The following is a 22000-nucleotide window of genomic DNA, read 5'->3' as shown; positions in this document are numbered from 1 at the left end:
TTTGAGGTGGAGTCTCTCTCTGTTGCCCAGCTGGAGTGTAGTGGCGCAGTCTCGGCTCACTACAACCTCCACCTCCCAGGCTCAAGTGCTTCTCCTACCTCAATCTCCCAAATACCTGGGACTACAGGTGTGTGCCACCATGCCTGGCTAATTTTTGTATTTTTAGTAGAGATGGGTTTCCACCATGTTGGTCAGGCTAATCCCGAACTACTGACCTCATGATCCAGCCACCTCAGCCTCCCAAAGTGCTGGGATTACAGATGTCAGCCACTGCGCCCAGCCACATTCCCCTTAAACTTGTAATAGAAAGCTGGTTATGCTTATGTTTATTTTTGAGAGGAACTAGCACATAGCTAAAGATTTTAAACTTTCCAAGCCAATAATTTGTTTGAATGTAATTTGCATAACTTACAATTTTAAACTCAAAACTTTTTATGCTTTCAAAGAAAAGGCTTTGAAAAATAGAAAATGTGAATTGCATTTATTTTGTAACACTATCTTTTGCTTATTACAGCACAGAAATACATTACTAGAAGCATAACAAACAACAACTGGAAATTATGGAATATTCTTATCTCTAAAAGTAGCTGCTCAGGAAAAGAAAAGCTTCTGCAAGAAATGGTCATAATTTGGAACACTAAAATTCTATCTGCTGAATGGAAGTAACATTATCTTATACCATTCTGAAAATACGATTGCCAATTTCCTTGCATATTTTTAAATGTAACTGTTAGAAGACTTAGAATATTCCTGTAATTTATGATGGGATAAATGCTAGCCTCTGTTCTCATAGTAGTATTGCTATATTCTTGAGATAAAGAGAAACCTTATGTTTATAAGGCTAGAAACATTTAGTCTATTGTCTTAAATTACTATACATATTTTCCTCATTATGTACATATATATATTGATTGCATCAAAATGTTTAGATATTATATTACTTATAAACATACATGGCCCTAATAAATGCTGGAATGTTAATAATTAAGGTTAGACCTTAAAGAACAGACAATTGTTGGCAACAAAGCCATGGAGTGAAGAAACTATGGCTAGTAACAGATACCTAAGTGTGATAGTGTGTTACATTTCCATTACTGTTTTACATGTGAACACATTTGGAAAACAACATCATCACTGTCATCTCTAAATATTCCCTTCTAACACTCATATGTTCTATTTTTTCTGTTGGAATATTTTTGCTACATATGAATATTGAAAGCATTCTTCATTCTGTGAATTTTTCTTTCTTCTGTTAATTTATATATACTCAGAACATATATTTATATATATATATATATATATACTTGTATATTTTTTCTTTAGAACTTCCCACACAATGTTGCTATTAGCCAAGGAACAGACTTTCAAAGAAAGTAATAAGAAAGAGTCTGCTATCCATGCAAGTCTTCATTGATCGTACAATGTAATGAAATTAGTTCATGAGGTGTAGAAAAGTGGGATGACTCAAGAAAACTCAGGTGCAGAGCTATCTGGATGATTCAACTTTATGAAGCTGGGAGGCTATCCTATAGGCTGCAGTGTATGCTTAAAGTCAATGAACAATATTTCTCTTTTATTACATATACTTTACTTAAAAAAAGATTTTTTAATCTCCTCGAATCTTAATTAGAGATTCTATGTCCAAAGGAAAAAAATATTTCTACCTGGTGAAAAACAGTGGTTTTATTTAAGTAAGTGTTAACATTGCAACCTGGACAATGTAAGCTTCTGATTCACCTACACAATATATTTTATTAGCAGTCTATGATGAATATCTGGGTAAACAATTCTGCCTATCAGAGGAAAATAGGATTGCTGCTGCAAAATGGAGTTTATGCAAACATGTGCTGGAAAGTCTTATGAATGAATAGAATCTTGGGAAACCAGTTGGGGGGTCCAAAACAAATTTTTAAAACCACAGAAAGTCACAAAGGCCAAGAGCTGTGTTTCTTACAAAAAGCAAAAGACTCATGGGATGAATCACATAGAAACAAAGGCTTAGATACTGTTGGTAGTTCTGGGACCAATTGCATATTTCATGTACATATAACTTGCCTTATAATTTAGCTCAGAAACAGCAAAGCACAGAGAGAAAATTTGGTGAGTTATAGGGAAAAAAACCAGTAAATCAAGATTCTAGACTCAGAAGTATATAGAGTAATTGATGATATTTGAATTGTTTCTTTCAAGTGAAGCTGTGTGCATTTGGTTGCATAATGGATAGTTATGCTATGACAGAAAAATACTTCTTTGAGGTGGAGAAATATGAAAAGGGAGCATATGTATGAAGGATAGTCAAAAACTATCCTTTCAAGTTGATCTTTGAGGAAATTTTCATCAGAATATATCCTGTGCCCAATTTGTATAGTTGAATATCAGCATTGTATGAATTTTCATCAGCATTGGGCCTTATTTCTTTTTACAGCTGGTCAATTACTTTATTTTAGAAAAACACAGGTTTACAATTTGTGTCATAGGCAGAATATTATGAATTCAACAAGTGAGTAATCCAGACTTTCAAAAACCTTTATACATTAATCCGCAGTAAAAAATTATTTTTTGCCCATTCTTGGACACAGACACATTCAGAAAAAATATTCATCTATAAAAATAAAATGGCAAGCCTAATGCCACCAATTAATTGATAGTGTTAATATCTTACACTGTTTTATTTGAACATTTAATGCATAATAAGAATAGCTGAATGAATTTCTTCCTGTCCTACCTCCATGTACTGAGACAATATCTGGAATAGTTCTGAATCATAATATTTATTGCTCTAAATTGAAATCATAAATTTATTTATTTTTCTTCTCACTGTACTGTGATCTGCTTAAATCCAGAAAGTATACAATATCTTTTAATTTTCTTTATTCCGAAGGTATGATAGATGCCCCTCTACCTCCTTTGTTTCTGTTATCCAGGGGAACAGTGAGGCTGGAGGATTATTGTGAGAATTAAGAAATTGAGGCCTGACCAGGCACGGTGGCTCAGGCCTGTAATCCCAGCACTTTGGGAGGCCGAGGCAGGTGAATCATGAGGCCAAGAGATCGAGACTATTCTGGCCAACATGGTGAAATCCCGTCTCTACTAAAAGAATACAAAAATTAGCTGGGCGTGGTGGTGCATACCTGTAGTCCCAGCTACGTGGGAGGCTGAGGCAGGAGAATCGCTTGAACCAGGGAGCTGGAGGTTGCAGTGAGCCAAGATCGCGCCACTGCGCTCCAGCCTGGCAACAGAATGAGACTCAGTCTCAAAAAAAGAAAAAAACTGAGGCCTATAAAGAGTTTAGAAAGGGGGCTGTATCATTGACTCAATAAATGTGAGCAACTATTACCACCTAGCAAATAATTGCTCATTCCACAGCATATACTTTATTCTTTTATAATAGATAAAAGACCACCAAAATAGTTTTCTTTTGGTTCAAAAATTAGTTGTGGACAATGACAGTTCACTTATGAAACTGTGTTATTTGTGTGAAACAAAGAGAATAAGAAAATTGTTTGTTGCCCACTTTTAATTAATGCCAATTTTTTGTTTTATGCCTTGTGAGAAAATGATATTTATACAGAAATTTAAAAATTTCATATTTACCGATATAATCCTATACTGTACTTAATTGGTTAATCATGTTTCAAATATTACAATAGAATTTTTGTGATTAGAAATCTTACTTGCAAGATTAGTGTGTCTTCTCTTGCTTATGTACTCCTCAGTAATCTAATATTACCTTCAGACTGTTTAGGGACCACATAATCATTTCTCATTGTTAAAGTTCTTAATCTGCCTTATCACAATTATTTCTGTATATGTAATGTAACTCAGATAGAGGGAAGTGTATAGTTACAACCTTTTCTGTTATCTCAATGCTTTTTGTGTTGACAATGCCCATGCCCAACAAACTGGTAAAAGATATTGTTTCCCTAAATCATCTCAAAAATTCATGAATACTTTAACTGAATTCATTCAGTTTTCCACATCTTTTTATTGCTAAGCATCATTTACTAAATAATCTAAATGAATTCCTATGAGCTTAGTAACTTTATGTAAAATGGACATATAATGCACAATCATGAACTAATTAATTATAAGGACTTTAGATTAAAGGAAGGAGGCAATGAGAGTGCAGACAGATGAAGCATGAATGTATAAAATGTTAGTATAAAAAGTCACTGGGCCACAATTTAAATAAGTAAATAAATAAGTAATAAAATGGCACAGACCAAAAATAGAGTGTTGTGGGGCTGGTCGCCGTGGCTCACACCTGTAATCCCAGCACTTTGTGAGGCCAAGGCTGGCGTACTGCCTGAGCTCAGGAGTTCGCGACCAGCCTGGGCAACACGGTGAAACCCAGTCTCTACTAAAACACACATACACACACACACACGCACACACACACACACACACACCAAACAAAAAAAATTAGTCGGACATGGTGATATGAGCCTGTAGTCCCAACTACTCGGAAGGTTGAGGCAGGAGAATTACTTGAACCCGGGAGGCAGAGGTTGCAGTGAGCCGACATCCCACCACTGCACTGCAGCCTGGGCAGCAGAGACAGACTCCATCTCAAAAAAAAAAGAAAAAAAGAGTGTTGTAGGCAAAACGTCACATCAATTCCTAAAGGTTGGGCTTTCTGAGTCCCTTTTACTAGGAGAGAAAGGAGTTCGAATTACATAAGCTCATGAGAAATTACAAAAGTTACCATTTGGAAAGTGTCAAAGGCATTTTTCATCTGAAAATTTGCCAAAAACTTTTTATGATAACTTATTTAATAGCTATTGATTTGTTGCAAGAACTTTCTCCAGGTAAGTGAAGTTCAAGATACGTGACTTGTTGAAGATCACGTCTTTAAAGGTGGTGAAAGTGGCATACAAATGGGTTCCTAAAATTACTGAATCTTTGTCCTGCTTTTGCTACTCTGCTGGGTGTATGAAAAAATACCAAAATTTGCCAAGGTAGACTAAAAAAAATGGAATAGTCCAAGAAAAGCAAAGTAAGAGCTTGAACAAAGTATGGAATCAGGAAACACACATACACACAAGCACACACATACATACACAAATAAGCAATACAATACACATTATACTACAACCTGGATTTCAAAGAGTGAGACCAAAATTTAGGGTTTGGTTGAGGAGAATTACTTAATTAAAATTGTAAAAGTCAAGTTGTACAAGTCAAAAGGCCTAGAGACCACATTTAGAAACCACAGTTCAATGTGGAGAAGATTCTATGAGTCCACATAATCAAGAAATAAAGAAGTAAAATCTGAATTAGACCAGGGTGACCTAAATCACCAGGGAAAGGCCAGGAATCTTAGAGTCAGGTAATTATGTGGAAGAAATAGAGTATTGGAAGGCAAGTCTAGTTCTACCCAGGAGTTCAGGATCAGACCAAGCAACTGAATAATGGTTTTAAGGCACTGATATCAAGAATAAAACAGCTAATTATCTGGTTATTTTATGGGTGACATCCATTTATTTAGGCTCCTGGTATGTGAAGGACATCTACTGTAAACCACCCCTAGTGTCTCTCCACACCACTCACTATTTCTTCCATTGGGAATGAGGAAAACTCTTATCTACTCAGTGGCTTAACTTAATTTAGAATAAATACCTGAGCATCTTCAGCCCCATTCTTCCAAATTAAGAACCAGTGGAAATTCCATAGGAAATGCATATTTTCTGCACCTAATGACCTATAATTCATTGGCCCTCAGAGGTAAAGTCTTAGTGAGTCTGGAGTCCATTCCTCTTACAGGCCTACACTCTCCTAAGTTTTGTGTGGTTAACAGAACTATCATTTTGATCTCCATCTAACTGACTCTCTCCCTCTCTCTCTCTCTCTCCCTCTCTCTCTCTCTCTCTGTCAGATTTTAAGCTTTGAGGAAGAGGGGTGCAATTTATCCACTCTATGATTTCAACCAACCAAGAATTCATATGGCAATGAATGTACTCCCAGAGCCAATAAGCTGATATGCAATTAGAACTGACAATTGGCTGGATAACACTGATATTTTACATGGATTTGTCCTTTACAAAACTCTACACCTAAATATTTATTTTACATAGTTTACATTGATTTCAAAACAATCAGAAAAGGCAGGCTGGGGAGGGGCAGAAAATCCCTTGAGTAAGATAACATTTTTGCCAACTATTTTTAAAATATATTTGCTGTTTGGGCAATGTATTAATCACGGATTATTTCTACTCTACTGTGGTGCTACATGAGAAACAAAACAGCAGAAGCATATAGAGATAACAAGAGAAAAAGATTCTGGATATATATGAATGAAATAGGAGTTGCTAGTAATTTGCTTCTGAATTAAACAGATGTATCTACCCAATTGTTAGCAAACTGGACAACGTAGAGGTTATTTTTATGAGGTGGAGTCTCACCACATCTGAGCAGATGCATCTTTGCTGTAGGTAGATCAATTTGAAAAAGTAGAATCCAGGAGAAATATGCATCCAGAAAAACATGGGTTTTCTTCCCAAACCTTATTTCCATATGGAATGGAGAGTTTGTGGCTGAGCAAAGCTGGAACAATTCTTCCCATAAATTTTTGTTGTTGTTATTCCTTTAAGGCAGAGTGGATATTCCCTGTAATCTATTTACCTGTGAAGGAAAGTAACATGCTTCTTCCAACTGTCAATATATCAACAGGAGAGTCCAAATGAGCATTTTTATCTACCTGATTTCCATTAAACTCTCTACCTTTCACACATAAGAAATCTAACATTTCCATGATCAATTCAATTTAACAATTTCTTTACACTGTAGTCATATGTAGGTTCTTGTCCAGTCATTTTCCTCTTTTGACCAGGTCATGTTTACAACTCGACAGTCATTTAAAAACATTCCTGACTAGCATGTGGTTTAGACTGCAGGCCAATTCTTAAGTCTAACAGTTTAGTTGAGAAGAAAAAGAGTGGATACATTTTTAACATTTGAAGGTTAATAAAGCCTCCATCCTATCGCAGATGACTTCAATTGGCAGCTTAAACCATTCAATTTTCTTTTCTGAATTATAGGAGTAAATGAAAGAGGATGGGAAGAGCTCATTGCCTTTAAAATCACAGTGATAATAATGTATTGTATTCATCTATGTACTGAAAATATGTGCAAATCGTGGATTCAGAATTAACTTAAATAATTTTAGTTTAATATTTCAAACTTTAAAGGTTGGTGTGAAAATGTGGCAAGTAAATATACTGAGCTCAAAACAAAATTTATGGCTAATAACTTGTGTTATAAAAGATTATGGTTAGTAACTGGTGTTACAACTTTCCAATGTGAAGATTTTTTGCGACATTTCTGCCACTAACATGAGAGGCCTAAATGCATTTTTAAGTAAAAAAGAAAACTGCAATAGTTGTAACTATGTCGTCTGCAACATCGTTAATGAAGGAAATACGTTATTTGATAATGCTACAGCAGATGGAGTGCATATATTTTAAAAAAACTTAAAATGCAAATCCATGAAGCTTTGAAACATAGACTTATATTTTGGCTTGGGACTAACATATAAAGAGATTGCCAAAAGAGATAGTTGAGCCTTTATCATTCTTAATATCCATGGTTCCCTATACATCCATTTTCAACTCATTATAATTCCATTTTGCCAATCAAATAATGGACTAGATTGAGGAAAAGTCTACATTAATTTAATATAATTAAATACAATATCAGATTTTCAGCTGTAGTCTCTGATTTCAATTCCATTTGTTCTTTCCAGAATTCTGATCAGTAATTAATAGCAGATACTGACTCTGCAAACATAATACATTGTGGATGAAACAGCAATGTGTACTTTAGAAAATATGCCAACGTCAGAATATTCTTAGGTCATCTTCCTTGTGCAAAGAAAAATCTGCTTCATGGGTAGCAGTGGGTTATGATTCTTCAAGGGACTGGTCAGTTTTGTTTTTAGTCTTCCTTGGAAAGCTTCGTTCTGGAGTAAGAAATGGAAAATAACAAGGTGGATCTGCAAGATGATAGGAAAATTATTATTTATTTCCTTCCCTAACCTATTCCTATGTATTAGTCCATTCTCATGCTGCTATAAAGAACTGACTGAGACTGAATAATTTAAAAAGAAAAGAGGTTTAATTGACTCACAGTTCCACATGGCTGGGGAGGCCTCAGGAAACTTACAATCATCATGGAAGGGGAGGCAAACATGTCCTTCTTTGCATGATGGCAGGAAGGAGAGATGCCAAGCAAATTGGGAAAAGCCCCTTAGAAAACCATCAGATCTCATGAGAACTTACTAACTACCATGAGAACTGTGGCATGGTGGTAACTGCCCCCATGATTCAGTTACCTCCTCTGCGTCTCTCCCATGATGTGGGGATAATGGGAACTACAATTCAAGATGAGATTTGGGTGAGGACACAGCCAAAACATATAACCCTATGAGTCTCCCTTCCCAACCTCTACTGTCTTGTTGACTAGGAGCAAAGAAAATGTGATGCAAAACTCACCACCCTTGGATTACCTGTGCTGTGCATAATGGTGCCAGCAGAAAACATAACAGGCAGAGAACATGAACCTATTCACAGAGCACACAGGATCTGTAAACACTATGAATTGATTACCCAAATTATTTTAAATAAGATCACCTATAGTGTTCTATTCAAACAAGTCCAAGACACTTACCTGGATCTTCCATCATGATAGATTGATAAAGGAATATATATATCTATATGTCTATATATACATACTTGTATATATATTTGTTTCCAAATATATATAAATACATATTGCATCTACATTTATAAGCATTTACATTAATTAAAAATGGAATATGTCAAATGATAAAGAAAATTGAGTAAAATATTAACAACATCAGTATGTGATATTCTTAATGCTATAAATGTAATGCCCTTGCAACTTTCCTCTGTATGAAAAAAATTTATAAATAAAATATTTTTAAAAATAAGAAAAGAGATATATATCTTCAGATTCAGCCTGTTACAAGTAATTATTTGCCTCATTTCTGTAATGTTTCTGTGCATGAAGCCTTGTTGAAGTTTATTTTTCAATTGAGACAACTAGATTTAGCGACTGCCATTTCAGTTAGATCTTACCTCCAACTGTGTACTCACTTTAATTTTGCTTTTGGAAAAACAACTAAAAATTTTAAAGTTATTTTCTTTTTCAATGTCTGACTGAATGGCATATGATATGTGTTCCTCTGAATTCACTGTCTTTATACATCTTAATTCTTTCATAAAACACAAAATGCACAACTATATCTCTCTTATAAAAGTTTATTTCTCTTTTATTATTAAAATCTTCTCCCTTGTAAATATCCCCTTTTCTGAGTCCCAGGATATTTAAACTGGACTTTTTCTGAAGTATGAAGAGGCTTAAATAAATTTTGGCCAAGATGAGAAAGCTTAGTCACTATGTATTATTCTGTCCTCTTGTGCTAATAAAGACCTACCGAAGACTGGGTAATTTATACAGAAAAAGAAGTTTAATGGACTCACAGCTCCACATGACTGGGAGGCCACCCAATCATGGTGGAAGGCAAAGGAGGAGCAAAGTTACATCTTACATGGGCAGTAGGCCAGACAGTGTGTGCATGGGAATGCCCCATTATAAAGCAATCAGAACTCATGAGACTTATTCACTGTAAGGAGAACTGCACAGGAAAGATCAACTCCCATTATTCAATTACCTCCCACTGGATACCTCCCACTGGGTATCTCCCACAACACATGGAAATTATAGGAGCTACAGTTCAAGATGAGATTTGGGTGGGAACACAGCCAAACCAAATCAAGGTTAAAGGATTGCTTGAGGCCAAGAGTTCAAGGCTGCAATGAGCTATTGTGCTATGATCACAACTGTGAATAGCCACTGCCACTGCACTGCAGCCTTGACAACATAGTGAGATCTTGTCTCAAAACAAACAAACAAAAAATGAATAAGAAAAGATGAAGAAGTTGTCCATGAATATAATCCTGCAGACAAATCCAAAGCACAGGGTTAGCCTCATAAAAACTTCTTAGTGCAGAGTTAACTAGAGAAGCAATATGTAAACCATCCATCATATTTTGGTGAAAAATTCTTAAAGATGCTAATTGATTTCAGTTATATTATGGACAGTTTTTGAAAGGAAGAACAGATGCTTGGAGATAACTGATGCTAGAGAAAACCATATATTTTCCTCTATGTCATGCACCTTTGTGGGACAGGAGGTTGCACTAGAAGTTGAAAGCTGAGAAAAGCGGTGTCCAGCAAAACAGAGGTCTTGGAAATGGTAGCAGCACCATGGATATTTTGGCAAGGTATATATAAGAAACCTGGAGCAGAATAAACTGATATAATTGTCTCAACATATTTGTGAAACAGCCTCCTACGAAATGCTTAAGAATTTCTGGGGAATAATTTGATAAAGGAGACTGCTAATTTATAGAAACTGGAGTGATATGTCCTCACTATCATTTTGACACAAAGAGGAAGTGAGACTGTATTTTTTGTCAGAAGCTGATGAGATCTAGTACTTGGAATTGACATGTCTTTTGATTTCGGGAACAATATAATCAGCATTAACTTATGCAGTAGATTAGTCTGAGGAAAGACGTAAAAGTGTTGGGGGCTGGAATTGGAATAAACTTGAAAGTCAGAAAGTGAGATTGTCTGGTATCATGGAGGTTACATGGAAAATGGAAAGTTTTTGACAGAGGCGTGAAGTTCTAGGATCTATCTAATTAAACACTTACGTAGAATCTTGTGAGATTAATGAAAATGGCAAGTATGAAGATAGAGAAAACACTGGCACCTCCAAGATGCTGACATTGTAGTTTGAGCTATAGAATATGTGCTAAATGGCCATTAGCTCTTTACTTAGACTTAAATATTAATTATGAATTATCTGAATAGTAGATGATCTGGAAAGGTGCAAAAAGAAACAATCATTTACTTAACACAATGAATAATTGATTTTAGAAGGCAGTCATGTGGTGAAGTGCCACTGTTTTGATGTAAGCATTTATTCTTTCACTATTCATTCAAGAAATATTTACTAAGTGCCTACTACTGGCCAGGCATTGTGCTAGCTAATGATGATAGATGGGAATGCAACAGACTTAAGTAATAAAATTATACAAATAGAGGCAAAATGTATCTAAATATTTCCTGAGATTTCATTGTGATGTTTTTAGTAACATACCAGACTGAAGAATTATTTGCAAATTCTCATATTAAAATACACTGATATGCTACTTTCAGTAGCATTCAACACATGTAACTATTTCCCCTCTTTTAACACCATATCTCTTTTTTGTTTTCTATCGTCTCTGTTGTTTCATGGTCTCAAGTGATCTGAAATTTATATCTCCAACTTGGAATGCCAACTGCATGTCCAGAATGGTATATCTCAATTTCTATTAGAAATTTCCCTTTGAATATTTCATACACATGTTAAACATTTTCAAAACTAAACTGATTTTCTCTCCCTAAACATGCTCATCCTTCACCATTTACTATCTCAGTAATTGGCCACTACAGTGATGTATATGGGATACTTATAGAAATAAATTATAAGAAAACATTTTTAAAAGCACAGAAAATGCCTATGCCACTGAGTATAAGGATAAATATATTTTATGCCTCGCAGGAAATATTATACCAACTATCTGCTTTCCTTTCCTTCTCTTACTTTCAACTAAAATATTATGCAAAAATATAGCCAGATTTATTTTGGCATTAGTGTATACTATACCTAGATAGTCATAAATATGACAACTATGAGACAAGTAAACCCACAGCCTAGTGTACTGACCAAACCCCAACAAAGTTGGAAAATTAATTCCAATCAAGATCTTCCTATATGGTCAAATTTAGATAATATTTTTTAAAGATTTTTGGATTTAAGTAATTAGAAAAATATCACATTTTATCATGGAGTAACATTTATTTAGAAGTGCCTTTTAACCAAGCATATATAAAATAGTGTTTCTGTGATATTAGTCTGTTTTAATTTTATGTTATTGATTTTAATATATAACATATTTATAGTGAAATGTGTTTGAAACAAAGTGAAGTAATTCAGTTCTTTTAAACAGTTTAGTTTTTAAAAGGATTCATTGAGCAGTGATTTTTACTTAAATATTACATCTTATGTGAAGCAGCAGAGATAAGAAAAAATAAAGTACTAAATGATCCTAAGGGTTGGAGCTACTGAGGGCCTCATCCTAACTTAAAGAAACATACTACAACACTGTGAAGCTCACATAGTTCAGTTATCTTTTATTTTATATCTTATCTTGGATATGATTCATATCTCAGCTTTTTAAAAATTAATCATATTTTTAATTATATCCTATATTTAAAAGTATCTTGATTTTAGGAATCCCATGATTTCCATTTTAACTGCATACTTATAATGCTATGATTTCTTTCCTTGTAATATCGTAATATGCTCATGACAAGAAATATCTTTTGGGCACCTACCAAGTCCCATACCACATATTAATCATAGCACTAGACAACAAAAAGGTGATCACTTTTCTGTCATTCTAATCATCTAAAAGAAGATTTAAATATTGCCTGATTTGATATCATTTAACAGATAATTACTGAGCATCTACTGTTGGACAGGAACTGTTCCTGAATCTAGTATTGAAGTAGGCAGGCAAAATGCCCATTGTCTTAGTCCATTCTGTGTTGCTATAAAAGAATACCTGAGTCAGGATTATCTATAAAGAAAAAAGGTTTATTGGGCTCCCAATTTTGTTGATTAGAAAAGTTTAAAATTAGGCATCTGCATTTGGCGAGGGCCTCAGGTTACTTCCACTCCTTGCAGAAAGTGAAGTGGAGCCTAAGTATGCAGAGACCACACAGCCAGAGAAGAAGCAAAAGAGAGATGGGGAGATGCCAGGCTCTTTTAAAAAACGAACTCTGGAGGCCATTTACAGAGTGTGAATTCACTCACCTTGAGGGAGGGCACTAATCTATTTATGAGGAACCTACCCTCATGACCCAAAAACCTTCCATTAGACCCCACCACCAACACCGGGACCAAATTTCAGTTTGAGGTTTGGAGGAAACAATCATCCAAACCATAGCGCCTTCATCATGGTGCTTTCATTCATGAATGCATACTTTCAAAAGCTATCTAAAATGTGGAAGAGAGGTGCAGAGTACTGTCCGTGTCCTTGAGTAACAGTTTGGGAAATTGGAAAAAATTTCCTTAAAGAAATGACAGAGTCTACCTGAAGGATGAGAGCATGAATTAGAAAGAGCAAGAAACACATGACATCTCATTTCTATTCTAGACCAGAGGCTGGGACATGGTAGGTCTCCTAACATGTGAGATTAATTAGTTGGTTAACTATTGAAGGGTATGTAATAGTAATTCAATAAAAAATTCGCTTTTGTTATCCTAGCTGTTTAAACTTAATACTCATTAACAGTGTGTACTTTTTAATGTTAGCATACAAAATAACTCAACTAGTAAGACAGAAACTGGTACTTAAGCATTGCAAAACTTATCACACCCAATAAAGATGAACTTAAATTATTTTAAGATTATTTGTTCTTTTAAATTATCTACACTATATTTCAAGAAAAACACATGAATATGTGAGACACATGAATAAGAGTGACATATTGTAGTATTTGCTTCTTATCAGTTATTAAATATATAGACTATGGAGAAAGATTCAAACATGACTTTTAGACTTCAGGGTAAAATGGTATTATTTAATCCCATCTCACCTTGGGAAAGCTGTTTACACAGCATCTGATCTTTTTTCTTACCAAAAAGACATATACAAGATGGTAATAGTGTCTAAATAGACAACAGATATGTTATGTGAAAGTGATGATAAGATAGAAATAAATAAATATATATTTTAGAATATTGACATAATATAGTCAAAGAGATAAAAGCCCTGAATTTTTAAACAACCAAAATACATTGATTTGAGCTATAAGTAAAAGATAAAACCTCATTAACAACATGTGTTATTAAGCAATTACCTATTCATTGCATCACACACACCAATATTTTGAGGTGACTAAATTTTTCCCCAAAAAATCTTCTCTCTTTTCATGTATGTAGCTTTAGTCAAAAGAAGTTTTGATGAAAGTATGAATAATTCTAATGAAAGGAAAAACAGAATAGTATTTGAGATGTGAACAAAAACTTAATGATCTCACAAGACATCAAAGAGTCTAATACCTCTATAAGACTCTCCAGCGATTCTCAAACTTTAGTCTTCACAGTAATCAGAATTTTAACAACCTACATTCTTTGCTAGAAAATACATCTTTAAGAGCTTTCTAATTGGAAAATGGAAAGAAAATATAGGAGAGAGAGAGGAAAAAATGCATGGGACTTGAGAACAGAACTCTCTCAGCATTTCTTGCCCAAAGGTGTCATTCTAGGGAACCCTGTACTTCTCTGAATATGGCACCGACCAGGGGAGAGCTTCTTTACCTGTATCTCAATTAATTTGCTTGCTCAGTGTGGAAAAATTTCCTCCTCCAAAATTCAAGACAACTTTTTTCTATTTATTTAAGCTCTGCCCATCAGATCTATATTATTTGTTAAAAACTTCTTGTCCTGTGGTCCTTGCTCATGAACTAAAGTTTGGGGCTGTTCACTCCACCCCATGGTAATGAGAAAAATATGCTCTGTGGCACCAACATTTCTTGGTAAAATTAATTTGCAAACCATTGCAACTGAAATAATTTCACTCATAATAATTTCTTAACATTCTCTTTGCCATGACATTTTAACAAGGGTTAATAAAACAATCAACACGTTCAGGCAAATGTTTCCTATCAGAGTCACCAGAAACTATTTTGAAAATCAGTTTTAGCTTTTGAATAAGGAAAGACAGACATTTAATTCCAGGCTTTAGGAGATACTCTTACCTTAAGATTTTCATAATATTTATATATTTGATCCATATTTGTTTCAAAAGAACACCTTTTCAATTTTTGACTTTGAGTATTTCAGATTCTTACAAAATATGTTTATAAACAAAGGTTGATCAGGCGTAATCGGGATTAAGTGGAAAAAATAAGCCCTGTCTTTCACATTCCATATGACTGAGGCATGTGTTTAAATATTATAGGAATTCACAGGAGAGAATAATTCTGACTAATCTGATATGACCTGTGTGAAAACATTAAAGAAGTATATTTTTAACTCTTCCTTAGAGGTGCAATATGTATTTCTCTATACTGACACAAAATTTTAAGATTACCAAAACTGCTTTTATAAAACATTCTTCCTTTGAATGTATATCTTAATCAGTCACTCAAAGAAATTCCCAGAGTTTCAGCAAGAATTCACAGATGGTTATGCAGAAGTGAGTGTCCCACTCAGGGAGTCATAAAAGCAACTTATAAAGAAATGGATCATAGATTTAGATAAAAAGTGATGATTATCCAAGCAGTCCACATTTTATACATGAGGACACTGAAAGTAAATGGCTTTCCAAAGTCAGAGCCAGCCTGAGGTTATAAAGCCTCTCTAGGGTGGCCTAATTCTCAGAGTTCATTTACTGGAACACAGAATAATGTAAAGTCAAATATCCTCTAGCTATGATATAATAAATCCTAAATTTCTTTAACCACTGTCTGAGCTGTGTTGAAATCAATTGCATGAGTAGAAGTGTGCAGCGCTCCTCAGACTCTTCCCAACATCTTGAAGAAAACAAAAAATATTTGTATTATGATCATTTTTTTCCATGACAGTAAATTTGAAAGAACAACAAAATATTTCCAGGAACACTGAGAATATCTAATAATGAATCAAGATCAGATATAGCAACCTTTCTCCAATTTTATTTTGTAAACCTGCTGTCCTATGTACTTTGGAATAAATGAACATAATCTTTGGCAGAAAATAATTCTATTGAAGAAAGTTTGCACTATTGATGCAGACAGTCTGTATCCTTCAGTTACTGCAATTGTTAATCATCATAGCAGCAGTGCTTAAAGCGCACTATTCAATAGTATTTTCAATGTCAACAAGAAAAGTCAAACTCTGTACAGTATTTGAAGAGATTTATTCTGAGTCAAATATGAGTGACCATGGCCTGTGACACAGCCCTTCAGGAGGTCCTGAGAACATCTGCCCAAGGTGATTGGGATGCAGCTTGGCTTTATACATTTTAGGGAGGCCTGAGACATCAATCAAATACATCAAGGAAATACAGTGGCTTGGTTCAGAAAGGTGAGACAACTCAAAGCAGGGTTGGGGAAGGGGGGAAAGCTTCCAGGCTATAAGTAAATTTAAATATTTTCCAGTTAACAATTGGTTGAATTCATCTGAAGACCTAGGATGGACAGAAAGGAAATGTTCAGATTAAGATAAAAGATTGTGGAGACCAACGTTTTTTTGACATCTTATAGTGGCTGCCCTTAGGGACAATAGATAACGAATGTTTTCTATTCGGGATTGGGAAAGCCTGGAAGAAAAAGATCTAGCTGTGTAAACAGAGGTTCTTCACAGATGCAAATTTTTCCCCACAGATGTGGGGGGTGGTGGGATGGGGGACAGCTTTGTAGGGCCATTTCAAGATATGGCAAAGAAACATGTTTAGGGGTAAAATATTTTTATTTTCTTCCTTGTCTCACAATGTTATGTCAGTCAGGTTGGAAAGTAAGTCACAATATATAGGGTTAAATAAAATCCATCTGATGAGAATTTATGGTTTATAGGACATGACTTCCCAGAACCCTTAGTTAGGAATTTGGGCAAGATAAAAATCAGAGCTTAGTTTTCATAAAATATACTACCGAAAGTATTTTCCAATATAATTTCCTAATGAAGACCCACTGCAATTTAAAACCCTTACTAACCTACAGCAGTATAAAAAATAAATATTGAAAACAATGATATATGCAATCAGAAGACCTGAACAAAATACATTTAGAAAGAAAAGAAGAAAGCAGTCCTAAGGAAGCATTAATATAAATTATTTTCACTAATTAGATCCTTCAAATAGGAAAATCACTGAAATTGTAGAAGAGCAATAAGAAATAAAGTTTTCAATTACGTGTTTAGTGATAACTATGTACTAAGAACTGTGCTAGACATTGAATCATAGTTAAACACCTTCAAAATGACCACAGGAAGTAGTTGTTATTATCCTGATTTTATGAGCCAGAAAAAATAAAATTAGGCCTCTGTTTATTACTCATGTATTCACTTATTCAAAAATAGTTTTTGGATATGTGATAATCTCATTCCAACTTAAAGTCTCTCACTGAATATTTGAGAATAGTAACAGATCAGATATTCTGTAAAAAAAAAAATACATATATATAGCTATGGGATGTCTACTCTGCTATGTTTATGACTTTGTTTGGTGAAGAAAGACATGGATAAGCCCCAAGGTCATGGAGTTTATAATCTACCCGAGGAGATAAGTAGTTAAAGACATTTTCTAGGTCTTGGTAAGGATTAAGAGATAAACTTAGATAGAGTAAGGAATGGTGGGTAATAATATAAAATTTGGTGTTGCTGTTTTAAACATATGATCAGGTTGACAGTTCTAATATGCTAGTACTTTTAGCCAACTACATCAAGTGAGGTAGAGAATCATGGTGATAACTGAGTGAGTGAATTTCAGAAAGAGGAAGTACTGAGAACTACAATCTGATAGGCAGATTACCCAGAGTGACCCATCTGGAAAATGATTTGAATCCTCTCCGCAATGACTTCCGAGCCTGTCTTCTTATCCTCTACAGAATGCTAGAACATGTCTGGTTTCCCATGACCTCACCAACACTACACTATTTCAGACATTTTCAGTTTTAACAATTAAGCAAAAATAATGGCTTATGTTCTTTTCTATTTGCAACTTATTGCTAGTGAAGTTAAACATATTTTATGAATATTTCTGTTATTAGTATTTATTTCTCTGTGAATTACTTATTCAGAGTTGTGTTAGTCTGTTTTCATACTGCTATAAAGAACTGCCCAAAACTGGGTAATTTATAAAGGAAAGAGGTTAAATTCACTCACAGTTCAGCTTGGCTGGGGAGGCCTCAGGAAACTTAGAGTCATGGCAGGAGGCTGAGGGGAAGCAAGGCACCTTCTTCACAAGGTAACAGGAAGGAGAATGAATGCAAGAGGGACTACCTTATAAAATCATCAGATCTCCTGAGAGCTCGCTTACTATCATGAGAACTGCATGGGAGAAACTGCCCGCATCATTCCTTTACCTCCACAGGGTTTCTAAACGTGGGGATTTGGGGGATTACAATTTAAGATGAGATTCTGTGTGTGGACACAGCCAAACCATATCAAGAATCTTTGTTTATTTTCCTACTAGGTTGTTGACTTTATACTTTCGACATATTAGGTTTGTGTAAAAGTAATAGTGATTTTTCCCATTACTTCCAATGGCAAAAACGCAATTACTTTTGTACCAACATAATACATGTGCACACATACTTAAATATATACACATGCCTATCTATATAACTTATCGACACTTCAGTTAATTACTGCTATTGAAATATTTTTATCAGAATTTTTTTATCACTTGGCTTTTTGATTGATGTATCATAATTGCAAATATTTTCGGATACATGTGATATTTTGATACATGTATACAATGTCTAATGATCAAATCAGGATAATTGGGATATCCATATCCTCAAATGTTTATCTTATCTTTGTGTTGAGAACATTACCATTCTCTCTTCTAGCTATTTTGAAATGTACAATAAATTATGGTTAACTCCAATTTTGCTACTACATTATCAAATACTAGAAGCTATTCCTTCTATCTAGCTATATTTTTGTAAACACTGACCACATTTTCTTAATTCCCCTCCCCCTCCCTTTTATTTTCAGCCTCTGGTAACCACCATTCTACCCTCTACCTATTGAGGTACACTTTTGAGCTCCCACATATAAGTGAGAACATGCAACATTTATTTTTCTGTGCCTGGCTTATTTCACTTATTATAATGAACTCCAGTTCCATCCAAGTTGCTGCAAATGACAGAATTCCATTCTTTTTTATGGATAACACTTAGCTTTTCTTTATGGGGTCTTATATAGATGTTCTAAATTTATAAGTGAATACATATTTTGATTTTTTTCAAGGTTTAATTTGCACAACTAAAAATTCTGACATAAAATATCAATTTCCCACACCACTTCAAAATAAAACTTTCCCTTGTTGTCTGTTATCTTCTATTCCTCCCAACCATGATAATGACTTTTAAGATCTTCATTCTCAATTGGATTATTGTGGAAGACCCCAATCATAATTATAATTTAATCTCTTCTATGCAATGCAGCTTATACAAGGGGATTTGATGGATTTTCACTTTGTTATGTCATTTATTTACTGATATTCATGGAATATCATCATTGTTTTCAGTAGCATCTTCCCATATGCATTTATTTTATTATTCCAAAATGCTAGTGCTCTCACAAAAAAAACATGTGCATAAAATCAAGTCAAATCCATTGAGGATGTATTGTGTATCTGTTCTCTGCCCATATACCCATCATTCACTGGGACAGGCATGAGGCTTTTTAAAAACCTTGAGAAGTCTTGCAGTAAATAAATTAGTTGACTAAGCATTTTTCAAACGTGTAACTATAGATGGTAATTATTTTGTACAGCTCACTGAACCAATTGGGCTTGGCATGGTGGCTCATGCCTGTAATCGTAGCACTTTGGGAGGCTAAGGCTGAAGGATTTCTTGAGGCCAGGAGTTCAAGACCAGCCTTGGCAACATAGTGAGACTCCACTTCTATAAAAATTAAAACATTAGCTAGTCATAATGGTGCACATCTGTAGTCCCAGCTCCTGGGCAGGCTGAGACAGGGTGATGGCTTGAGGCCAGGAGTTTGAGGTTGCAGTGAGCTATGACCACACACACCACTGTGCTTCAGCCTGCTCTACAGAGCAAGACGTTGTTTAAAAACAACAAAAAAATATGTATCATTTGGGAAATGTTAGTGTGAAGAGAAAATTCACCAGCATAATGCAAAAAGTGTTCTGCATTTGATCTAACCACAGTAATTACAGCTTGATTCCCTGGTTCCCACACTGGGAGTCAAGCCAGGGCCACCTGGGTGAAAACCAGGAGTCCTAACCACTAGGCCCCCATAGAAACAGAGTAGCCACAGTAGGAACTTAGGTTCTTGGCCTTTCTAACCCCAAAGAATGGGGAAAAGAGCTCCAGAGGCACAGTGAGTTTTACCGTTCAAACAGAACTCATGTACCCAAAGAGGGTACAATAGTGCAGCTTATTAGGCAAAACGAAAGGAACAGCTTCCACACCTGTGTGGAAGGAGATCCAGAGAGGATTCCAGCCTGGGCTGGGGCAGCTAGAGTTTTTACCCCTGAGTTATTTTCTCCCCATTCATGTTCTTGTCCAATAAGAGGGTTCTTTCAAACTTCCTCTGGATTCATTGATCTTTGACTCCATTACTGTATTGACTACTGTTTTATAACCCTGAGTCACAGAGCTCTCACCTCCAAGAGCCAGAGGTGGGAAAGTCAGAGACGAAGCCCTTACCTGGCCTCCCAGAGGTGGGAAAGTAGAAACAAAGAGCGCTAGCCTGCCAGAGGCAGGAAAATGGAGAATTCCTGCGCTCAAAACAATGCCCCCAGCCAACCCCAGGAAGTCCCTCTAACATAGCCCTTCAATACCTCTTCTTCTGAAACTACCCTCTGTGTGGCCAGTGTATTAATATACTAATCATAAAACACCTGCTATTCACTGCTTTTCATACTTATTTATATTGTACTGCTTTACTTCCTACTCCATGTTTCTTCATACTCCTTGCTGGATAGACCTGAACTTCATTAGGGATCCCACCTGAACAACAATCCCTACACAATGATGTTCTGATGCCTTTCTTGAAAGGAATGTCTCAACATGTGTGGCATTTGAGAATACCTGGGCATTTTATCATATGTTGTGACTAAGTTGTTGGTTAAAAAAAAAAAAAAAATTCACCTACTAACTAATTTTAGGAAGCATCTACACGATGGTACCTGTCCCAGCATGTGGGAGATGCTCAAGTGGAGTTTTGAACTAACATACTCTGCAGTGTAAGGAAGGTAGATGATCAAACTGATTGGACTTCTTTCTCTGTGTATTAGCACTTTCAGTTGTTTATTCTTGTTCTAATTAAATCTTTGGATGTGAGAAGTCCTCATTAGTCCTGGTTAGTTTGAGTGATAGATAGGAGATAGATAAGAATATTTCTGCCCAGAGGGGAAAGGTAGTCAATAAATTAATCAATCTAAGTCATGATAAAATGGACCACAAACTATCCATTCATTTGTGTGTTCTAAAAATCAATGATTTTAACAGAGCCATTGGAATGAGTCAGATGGCCTTTGCCAAGATAAACTTGTTACTACATTTTGGATACCATCATGGGTTAAACAATCATCAGAGACTTCTTTTAATTGGGAAGATAGAATCATAGATTTAACAATAAATGTCTTAGGTAAAATGGCACTTATTTCTAATATTAGATAATTCTTACATGTTGTCCCTTCTACTCACTTTCCTTCTCTCTTGGGCCGGCTAGCATTTTTTCCCCTAATTTGGCAGAAAAATCTAAGCACAGGATGACAATAAAATGTTATGAAACCTGTATAGTCTCATAAAATTTACTACTTAAAGAAAAGATAAATAGTTAAATAAAAGCCATGTTTATATTGAAATAAAATAAAGGATGGGCAAAGGTAGTGTCTAAGCTTTCTACTTATTGGCAATTCTATAAATTATAGGTTTTAAAATATTTAAAAGAAAGCAATAGAATTGGCAGCAATTCATATAATAATTAAGAACTTAGATAATAAAATTAGACATCAAATGTTAAATTACAACTTTACCTCAGATGCTGAAGTAGTAATGAATATGTGCATTTTTTTATTGTCATAAAGTTGCTCATAGTAAACCTTTATAATTCATTTAGTGTCTTCAGTTATAAGGAATCAGAAATCTATTATTTCTGATTCAGTAATTTGTA

At 34.9% G+C, this 22000-nt stretch overlaps 1 non-coding gene across 1 annotated transcript; it reads left to right on the top strand.

Annotated features, from left to right (window-relative positions):
- The first annotated feature begins 17206 nt into the window (after positions 1 to 17206).
- On the top strand, positions 17207 to 17283 carry LOC119470575. The gene has a single exon (XR_005199491.1). It is a non-coding gene; the product is annotated as a small nucleolar RNA SNORD81 (small nucleolar RNA).
- Positions 17284 to 22000: the final 4717 nt, after the last annotated feature.

This window comes from Cebus imitator, unplaced genomic scaffold (assembly GCF_001604975.1).
Source record: "Cebus imitator isolate Cc_AM_T3 unplaced genomic scaffold, Cebus_imitator-1.0 Scaffold35, whole genome shotgun sequence".
NCBI classification, from domain to species: domain Eukaryota; kingdom Metazoa; phylum Chordata; class Mammalia; order Primates; family Cebidae; genus Cebus; species Cebus imitator.
This window is presented reverse-complemented; position numbering and strand designations above follow the sequence as displayed.